The following is a 9744-nucleotide window of genomic DNA, read 5'->3' as shown; positions in this document are numbered from 1 at the left end:
AAAGCATATTTACTGAGAGGAGTAAAATGAAAAGGTTATAGCATCTGGAAAGTGCTTCATTCTAAAAGTCTCCTGGAGATTTTAGTCCTTGAGACTCTAAAATGGACTTGGACTGCATGCTTAGTTCTCTTCCCCTGGGAGGAAGCTAGTCTTGAGCTCCATTGGGAACTTGTTTCCAAGCTGGGTGGGGATACTCAACAATCTGAAAGGGGTCAACTCACTGCCCACACTGCCACACTGCCCAGTATGTGCTGGGTCATTTGGATGTTTGAGGTTGGGATAGGCGACTCTGACACGGGGTATATTTCTGATCTTGGTATACCTTCTTATTTCTATGCTCATAGGGCTAATGCATTGCTCCTACCCTCAAAACTCTAAGTGGCTATGTCCTTTCAGAGATTTGATTAGATCATCATGTCCAAAGAGAAGCGTTCAATTCTAAGAAAGGAGAGATAGGAGTGTTTTCAAGCTTTCTTTGATAAGATTCAGTCTTTAGTAACCCATAGTAGTTCTGGTGCCCTGCCTTGCTACATCCATGTGACCAATTGCCACTCTCTTTGACCTTCTGCCTTTGTTTTTACTCCTGAAGAAATAATGCTGCAGACACAGGGTGACATGAGCGCTTTTTTAAGGAGCTGCATTTAGGTGATATTTATTAGCATGCTTAGGGTATTTAACTTCTGCACTGTAAGGGGGCTTTTCAAATCCCTTTCTAGCACATGGGACCATAGAGTCCTCATCGTGCAGAGCTGAGCTTTGGCAGATGCGGCAGAACATTCTAGTGAACTTCTTTTATCCTTACTCACCAGCATCTGCTAGTAGATAGGGATCAGACACATCAAAAAGCCTGTGCCTTTTCTTTTAAATTCCCAATTTCTCAAGTCTAAATTAAAAGATCTCATGCTGTATCGTTTAGTAAATGTATTTTCTTTCTTCATAACACTCAACTTTCTTACTTAATAGCAATATAGTTTGTTCCCTTTGTCATAAATAATTTATATCAGGACTCTTGAAAGGATAGGAGAAACAGGATACTACCTTAAGGATATTGATAATGAAGTCCTCTTTTGGAAAATTACTTTGAAATGGTCAAAAAAAGGAAGGTGCTGGAAACTAGTGTTCAGCTCTGTGAACTGCTGGTGAGACCCAGCTTGCTGATTCCTGGATAACTTGGTCTAGGATCTCAGAGAAAGCAAAACTGCACATGGGTGGCTTCTTTTGAAAAATGACTCTTGAGAGCAGAAGTGGGGACTGTGGAGTGGATGAAGAAGGTGTGAAAGCCAATCCAATTTTGCTTCAATGAGCTGGGGTAGGCAACTCCGGGAAACTAATTTAAGTGGGATCATACAGTTTGTCCTTCAGCATTGGGCTTATTCAACATAAAGTCCTCCAGGTATTCCTATGCTGTGCGTATGGCAGAATTTCCTTATTCTTCAAGGTTAAATAATATTTCCTTGAGTAGATAGATATTTTGTACTTTTAAGAATTTAAACAGTTTTAAAATGTAGACATGTAAGTTATCAGAGCTTTACAAAGTAATGATGTTAATGTGTGGTAAGCATGAGTCCACACATCACCTTCTCTACTCAGCTGTCAACCCTGAAGTAATTACAGGTTCTCTGCGCGCTTTGTGAGGTGTAAATGATTACAGTGAAGACCGCCAACCCTTCACAGTGGACTGAGAGGAAACAGCTCAGGTTCTGGAAGGCTCCACTAATGGTAAGTGATAGATAGTATTTTCATTGTAGTTTCACTTGCTTCTGCCACTGAAGGATAGGATCAGAGCATGGCAAGCTTGCACATCTGCTCCATGAGCTCAGGGTGCTCTGCGTGCTTCTTCTCGGTGGGTGTTCATGGCCAGGACATGCTTTTTGATGGGAGTGATAAAGCTATTTTAAAGTTTTTTGAAAGCTCCATGAGTCTTTGTTTTTCATTCCTCTAGCATTGTTCTATGGGCCTGAATTGCAGGGAATGTGTCTGTTGGATTAATTTCAAATCCATTAATAATTAACGCTGATACTTTTCCCCCAACATGCAGTTTTGTACTGCAACTACTTTACCCTAACTTGATTTGCATCCACTCCTATTGATGGATTCTTGTATTCCTATCTCATTCTTTCCCCTTTGCATTTTCTTTCATAAATATTTGAAAAACTGAAGGTACATTTAGTGAATAGCATTGTCTATTGTGCACCATAGATTGCACAGTGTAGGGCTGCAGGAATCTAAAGATGAAGTTTTCCTTAAAAGAGTGAACATTTAGCTGTCAATGGTCTTGGAGGAAAGGCTATCCCAATCTGAGGGTCATCTGCCATCAAATAAGCAGAATTTATGTATCTAGAAACAGACTTAGGAAATATTTTCATTTTGTTCCCTGAAGTATAAATGTTGTTGTTGTCAGCCTCTTGCTCTAAAAACTCCATGTCTACTGAGCTGATCTCACACTGTTATTAGAACTCACAGTTGATGGAGCTTGAGGTGCGTTATTCTTAGAGAGTTGTGGAGAGAATTCTGTGTGCAGATGTAGGTTGTTCTCCCAGCTGGTCTTTCAAATAAAACAGTTACTGAGTTTTACTCCCAACCCCTAAATGCAGTCTCTTTTAATATCTAAAACTAAACATTATTTTTTTCTTGCATCTTGGTTAGATTATATGATTCTTTTTCAATTGCTAATTCTAATGGTGCCTAAAATATGTTCTTTCTCTCCATTATGGAGCATTTATATTTAGCTGAAAAGAGAGAGTGTTGGAGGTGTTTAAGTGGATGAGTTTGCTTGAGCCTTTCTCCCTGATCATTTTGGCTGCCATGGGGATTTCTTGCACCAGGTTTCTCAGGCCTTGTCACTCTTCACATGGCAAATCAACCTCCTCTATCATTAAAATAACTAAAGCACCTCCTGTGAGTCCTGCAGTTGAAGTATTGACTAACACATGATGACTCTTGCACACTGTTCAGGTCCTAGAAGGCAATGCTGTAAAACCACTGGCTGGCTTCTTCTGTCACCCACGTCTTGCCAATCTGTCAGGTAGGAAATTCTGCTACAGTCCTCAGAACTGAGACACTGCGCTGGTCAGACTGAACTGGGAATGCTGTTTTCTGAACAGAGGGACATGCAGAAGCAGATGTTCAAATCTATTTCCTTATATAGCTGAAAGGATCAATGGAAAAACAAAGTTTGTGCAACAATGGTGTGATATGAAAACAGGGAGGCTTCAGCCCTGGCCCTAAACCTCAGGTGCCCTCCTTGCCTTAGGAGAAATGGTCCAGTGGAAATAAATTCTTGAGAACTGGCTCATGGTGCCCTCCCAGGAGCAAGTCAAGGCAAGTGGACTCCTGTAATGCCAATCTTGGTTATCGCCACTGGCAGAGCTACCTGGAGAGGCAGGCTTGGGGCTGCCCCCTCCTGTGTAGGGGGACTACCTTCTTACAGCCTGCTGTGCTGCCATTGGACTGGGAGAAGAAGCAGGGTCAGGGTCAAGTCAAGCTCACACTGCACAGGCAAGTGGGATTTTCTCTGGTTCCATTCCTCACAAATATAAGTTTGCCCCAGTGGAGGAATTTTTTCCTGAACCAGGAAAAACATTCCAGTTCAGCAGGATGGACTGGATGTGAGGATAAATGCTGAAGACCAGCACAATATACCTGGAGCTCCTTTGGCCACTTGGACCCAGAGCTGGATTGTGCAGGTGGGTACCCCAGGTGGCCCTGATAAGTGGATAGTTCTTGAATGTTTGCTCAACAGCAGTACTGTCTGATTACTCATGAACAAAATGTGCATGCCTTTCTTTTTATAATCACAGTATGGGATTCACTGCATGTACTTGAACATAGAGCTGTAACCTGAGTAAGATGTACCATCATTTTTTATATTTTTCCTGTCACTCATAACTGTACAGAGCTGGTTTATCAGGAGCACTACAGTGGGAAGCACTTGATGGAGTGACAAAGCAAACCAGGTGAGAAAGTCAGGCAGGTGCAGCCAGCATGAGGTTTTCTGAGACCTTCAACAATCCTGCCCAGCACCATAGTGCGGCCATCCCCAGTCTGGCAGGCACTTGAGCACCCTCAAACACCATCCATTTTCATGCCTGTGCTGTTGTGATCATATTCTTCTGCTTCCTTTTTCTCTTCATTTTTTCTTTGCTGGATTCATTTCAATTTTTTTTCCTTATTTGAAACATGTTTTTCTCTGATCACACTGGAGTCAGACTTAATTAATTGCTCCTCTGCTATCTCAGAGCACAGTGCTGGGTTTCTCATTAGTGTTTTCCTTCTTTTTTGCCTCTGCTATCTTTTCCAGTCCACAGTGGTCTTGCGGTCAGAGTGTATGTCTTCTCTGTCACTGTATTGATTCCCTAGAGTGTACAGTATTGTGTCTTACAACAGGGAGGTGCTCAGTAAAGCCTGGCTTTTGTTTTCTAGAATGCCCATGGCATCACTGATATTTTTGTAGAAATTTATGGTGAACATGTACAGCAGTCACCATTGGCCTCGCTTAGCATTCTTTGCTACCAAAAAATCAGCTCTCCATGTTTTCTTTAAATGATAGCATAATGAAATTGTTTTAGTTGGTGGCAGTGCACTAGATGACCTTTGGTATAATTTCTTTACATTTTATTTCAATTGTATTTTTACTTCAGGAACTTTCCTCCCATGGATTTTGGTAATCTTCAAACTATAATTCTATTCCTTTTTTACCACCAGTAATTTCTGAGCTCAGTGAGTGAATATAAAGCATCCAGTCTTTATGCATTTCACCATATCAACCCAAATTTCACAAAGGAATGATTCATTAAACAAAAAAAACAAACAAAAATTCACACCAAACTCTGAGCTGATATGCAAAGTTAGCTGTAGGATTGCTGGTAGATTTTGTAGGAGCTTAGAATGGAGACCACCTGAATAAGTGGCTTGGAATTCATCTGGGAGGATAAACATATAAACTAACGTTAGTTCATTTTTCACCACATAATTCAAAGGTAGGAAAGCGCTGATTTTCTCAGTGCACTTACTAGGACTGGGGCTTCATTGAAACTTATTGGAAGGAGTTTGAATCCCACATTTGGGGGACTAGGCTTCATTAAACCCGCTTGGCCCGTAAATTTGGATTCCATGATTTTCTTCCAAGTGAAGTATACATATTACAGTCGTGGTGCACATAGGAAGAGCTCCGCTGCTGGTTTTTCTGGGTTAAAGGGAGGGGATATTCAGGTACTGACATTAGACTGTTTTCAGGGTCAAGGTCTCATACCTCTTGGGATTAGTTCAGGGGTCTGAGCTTTTAAAGACTGGAAAGCTGTGGAATTTGTGTCCTACAGGTTATCTTAAAACCAGGAAGTACACAGAAGCACAAGTCCCCAAGGCACGGATGTCTGTGTCAGTGTTTGGAGGCTGCACTACCAGGCTTCTAAATGGCCCCAGTCCCAACTGTTTAATGTAAGTAATCTGCAATCTTTTCGCTGTACAATTCAGTAAGTAAGTTAATTCATCTTGTCTACTAGTGACTGTGAACAGCAGTGCTTACAAACAGTTTGAGGGACTTCTAAATGTCCTCAGCGTTGCAGTCTTTGGGAAATAGTTGACTCTCAGGGAATTTTTCTCCCTACTCTATAAAGCAATCTTTCTAGTACACGGAGTAAATTGTCTATCTCTCAATCAGTCAGGACAAGCCCCAGGCAAGGGCACAGCTCTTGAAGGCTGAGGACTTTCTAGTATTGCTGTATCTGGTAATTCCAAGCCTGGCAGATCTTGGCACTCGGCAGAGATTTGCTGAGCAAATGGGCTCATTACTGGGCCTTGTCCTCTGTGTCTTTGTCACGATGACCTCGTGGGAGCATATCCACCACCGAACCCTTGCATGCTAGAGTCTGCTGGCAAGGGCTTGAGTGACCAGGAGCTACCTGTTTTCCAAGGCTCTTGGGACCGCACAAAGTTACACGGTCATCCTCTGCCCTCTGTGCCTGGCTGTGGGCTGGGAGGCAGTGAGCCACAGCCCTCTGAGTAGCCAGAGAAAAGCAATTTAAATTTCCTTAGATAAGAGGGCTGTCATCAAGAGTACGTAAAGACTGAGGAAAAATGTGCATTGGGAGTACTTTTTAGCAAAGAAAAAAACCCCAAAATGTTAAGCTTGTAATGGTTTGCACACTGAAAATCACCTCAGCAACGAGCCATCTCAGCCTTTGTATTCCATTCGTATATCGATGCTCCCACTTTGCAGATGACACAGTTAATGCTCAGAGAGACTGTGACTCCCCAAATATTACAATGGGATGAACTGAAAACCAATTTCTGACCTCCGAGGATGAAATACTGGCCTGGCTGAGTCTCGACTGAATAGCCAGGGTCAGGGGTTGGTTTTCAGGAATGAGAGGGAGAGCGAAGGCTTGCTATCTCAGACAGAATAAGATGCAGAGAGGAGAGGAAGAAGCTGATTCTGACTGAACTGGGGTGGCAGTGAGACTTCAGCAGCAAGGAGTCCACATAAAAACCCTAATCTGGTGACGCAGGAGACAGTGTCCCCACGTGGACTGCTGCTCTGGACTCGAATGTGCCCGTCCAAATTGTATTACTAAATTCATATGCTAACGATATTTGCATAAGGGGTCTTAGAAAGTGATTAGTGTTAGATGAGGTCATGAGGATAGAATCCCCGTGATGGCATTAATGGATGTATAAAGAGAGCGAGATTGGAGCTAACACACTTGCTCTGTCTAGCTGTGTAACATAGCAGGAAAACTCTTACTATACATTGTATAGATGCTGGCACCACGATGGTGGACTTCCTAGTCTAAAGAACTGTGACCCAAATTAACTTCTACTCTTGGAAGTCACCAGGTCATGGATTTTTCTTATAGAAGTAGAAAATAGATTAAGACAGTCGCTAAAATCAGAGTCAGGCATATAAGGCCAGAATGCAAGAAAGCCAAGGATGGGCAAGGAGAGTTCTTGTAGTAGATAGAGGCCCAGCCAATTTCTTCCCTTGGTCTTGAAGCTCCATGCAGAAGTCAGCCAGTGCTGGGTGGGATGATACACCTCCTGGCTCTCCAGGTTAGGGCTGTACATGACGCATGCTGCTTCTTTGATATGGCCGTGCCTGTGACACCATTGTGCTGTGTTCATGAAGACTGATATGAGTGTCGATATGACTATTCTTCCTGGAAGTTTATTTTTTCAGTATCAACTGTGTAGGTCCTATTAATTTGAGTTAACTAAAGACAGCTATGAATTTTTTAGAAGTGGCTTTTCTGGAGTAAAAAAATGCATTCCATAACTCAGCAGGTCTCTCTCTCTTTCTGCATTTGAATTTGGCAGGAGCAGAAGACTGATACTGCCTGGTTTTTTTTTTTTTTTTTTTTTTTTGTCTTTTTGAGACAAGATCTCACTATGCAGTTCATGCTGGCCTTGAACTCACTTTGCAGCCCAGGCTAGGCTCGAACTCACAATTCTCTTGCCTCAGCCTCCTGAGTGCTGCGATTGTAGGCATGCGCCACCACGCCCAGCCATACTGCCTGGTTTCTAAATAGGATCTTCTTGGGTTATACTCACATTAAAATTTTCTTAATCAGAGAAGGAGCTCTCTTGTTTCTTCAGATAGGTAATTTTGATGGAGATCAAATAATCACTTAAAAATTAGGCAATACCTTTTTTGTGGACAGCCACTTTGTTCAAGAAAACTCACTTTGTGTAAGAGCCTTGAGCAGCTGAGAACAGCCCTGCTGGAGGATGAGTGGCTGTGTGTAGCTGGCCAGATGTGTGGTGCGTGACAGTCAGAACCATAGTACAGTGGAGGCCACATGGCTCCCAGCATCGAATGAGTCAACTTCTTTATTTTATAGAAAATGAAATGAACCTCAGCCCTGGACTTTTCTGAGCTGGTTTGTCACTGATCTGGGTTGGAATCCAGTCTCCTTCCAGCCCAGTGCTTTTCTCCACGTGCACTGAAGCCCTCAGATATTCCACCCCTCGGTCAGCATTGTACTTTTGTTTCATTTTGTTTTTTGAGACAAGTTCTTGCTATGTAGCCTAGGGTGGCCTTGAACCTGCAGCAATTCTCTTGGCCCAGCCTTCCAAGTGTTGGGAGTATAGGCGTTAGCCCTCCTACCAGGCTATGGTCAATATCTTGAAAGAAGATGTGTTTAAGGCCCTGATCAATAGTCATCATGGACATAATTTACTTAATTGGTGGTTTGTTAAAGATAATGGAGTGAAATGGAGCCATTACACCATGGTTATTTACCTCTGGGGCTATGATTATGGTGCTACATTTTTAAAAGTTTGGATGAAACTAGAGTTTGGTTTTATGAAAAATTATTTTACCTGCTAAATCCATCCATCTACCTACCCATTTATCAGCAAATATTTACTAGATAACACCATGTGAATTTATGAGCCTAAGGCAGTAAGATAAATTAAATATAGTTCCTGCCCTGAGAAACTCATGGCTAAGAGGCAGTTTTCATGGGTCTGCAAAATCAAATATCATAATGAGTGCCGTCCAGTGTTCCTTTCTCATTCTGAGCCTCTTTGGAGTGCAGCGCGGAGTCTCCCGGAGGCTGCCTGCCGTGCAACGGAAGCAGGTGGGACAGAAGCAAATCTGGGAACACGGCTACCTTCTATCCACCTAGGCAGCGGAGAGATATGCAAAATGTAAACCAATGCACTTCCCTCACTATGTTTCAGAAATGGTTATTTTCATCAAAGTATATTGACTATAGCTGACAGGTATTGGGTTTCTTATTATTTTAAGTTAATAAATATTTTAAAAATTTCTTGTCCTAGGACAGTTACATTCCTTCTATTCATTTCTTACAAAGTAAACATGGATAGATAAATTATATAAACAAAAGCCCTTTAATGTTCTCAATAATTTATGTGAATGCAAAGGGAACTCTAAGACCTACATGAGAGCTGCTGGAGGGTGTGGGGCTTCTTCCTTCCCAGCGCTGCCATCCTGCTGGGTCCCTGGGCTTGTGCCTCCCCTGGAGCCTGGTGTCTCAGGGTGCTGCTGGGCAGCTGTAGTTTCTCCTCTGGTTTGCCTTGGCCAGCCCTCATCTTTGCAAACAGTCCTTTTATTAAATCCTCCCTGAATAATTTTAATTTGAGGATGCCATCTGCTCTTTCAAAGATTGCTACATCAAGTTTGGTGTTAAGGGACAAATACATTTACTACCTCTTCAGAATTTCCTTGCTATAGTGAAAATTACAGAAAATTGCATACATATATTCCCCATGGCTGGCTTGCCAGTTTTTTCTCAGTGTAACATGATTGGGTTTGCACTTCCTTGTCGTACAAGCTGTCAGTGTGAGGCTATCTTCTATTTTCATGAGAACAATTTTGTGAGGAAGAAATGGACTTACCCGCTACTCACAGCTTAGCTCCCCACAGAGGCTGTACATTTGCAGAGGTCAGACTATATTTTACCTTTTTGCAACCCACTCCCCTAGTGCTTAGCACAGTCTCACATGTCTCCACTTGCTCACCAGAATGAGTATCTATTGTGCTGCTTTCTAGATCGTCCAGTGTGAGGTGCTGAGGATATAAAATGAATCAGCTCAGCTTCCTGAACCAAGAAACATCACAGTTTGGTAGCATGCACACAATTAAATAGCATCTTGCAATGCAGGGTGACAGGTGAGACCCTGGGGTCCCAGGGAGAGGCACCTAAGTCACCTAGAGATTGGGAGGAGATTGTCACAGTTGAGTGTTGAAGTGTGTGATTTAACAAGGTGGTGAAGCTGGCGAAG

The 9744-nt window shown here is 42.5% G+C and overlaps 1 pseudogene; it reads left to right on the top strand.

Annotated features, from left to right (window-relative positions):
- The first annotated feature begins 1641 nt into the window (after positions 1-1641).
- The window catches only part of LOC102012714, a 28078-nt pseudogene continuing 19975 nt past the window's right edge, over positions 1642-9744 (top strand).

This window comes from Chinchilla lanigera, unplaced genomic scaffold, assembly GCF_000276665.1.
Source record: "Chinchilla lanigera isolate Chin_1 unplaced genomic scaffold, ChiLan1.0 scaffold00001, whole genome shotgun sequence".
Lineage (NCBI taxonomy): Eukaryota > Metazoa > Chordata > Mammalia > Rodentia > Chinchillidae > Chinchilla > Chinchilla lanigera.
Note: the sequence above shows the minus strand (reverse complement) of the source record. Positions and strands in the feature narration are given on the sequence as shown.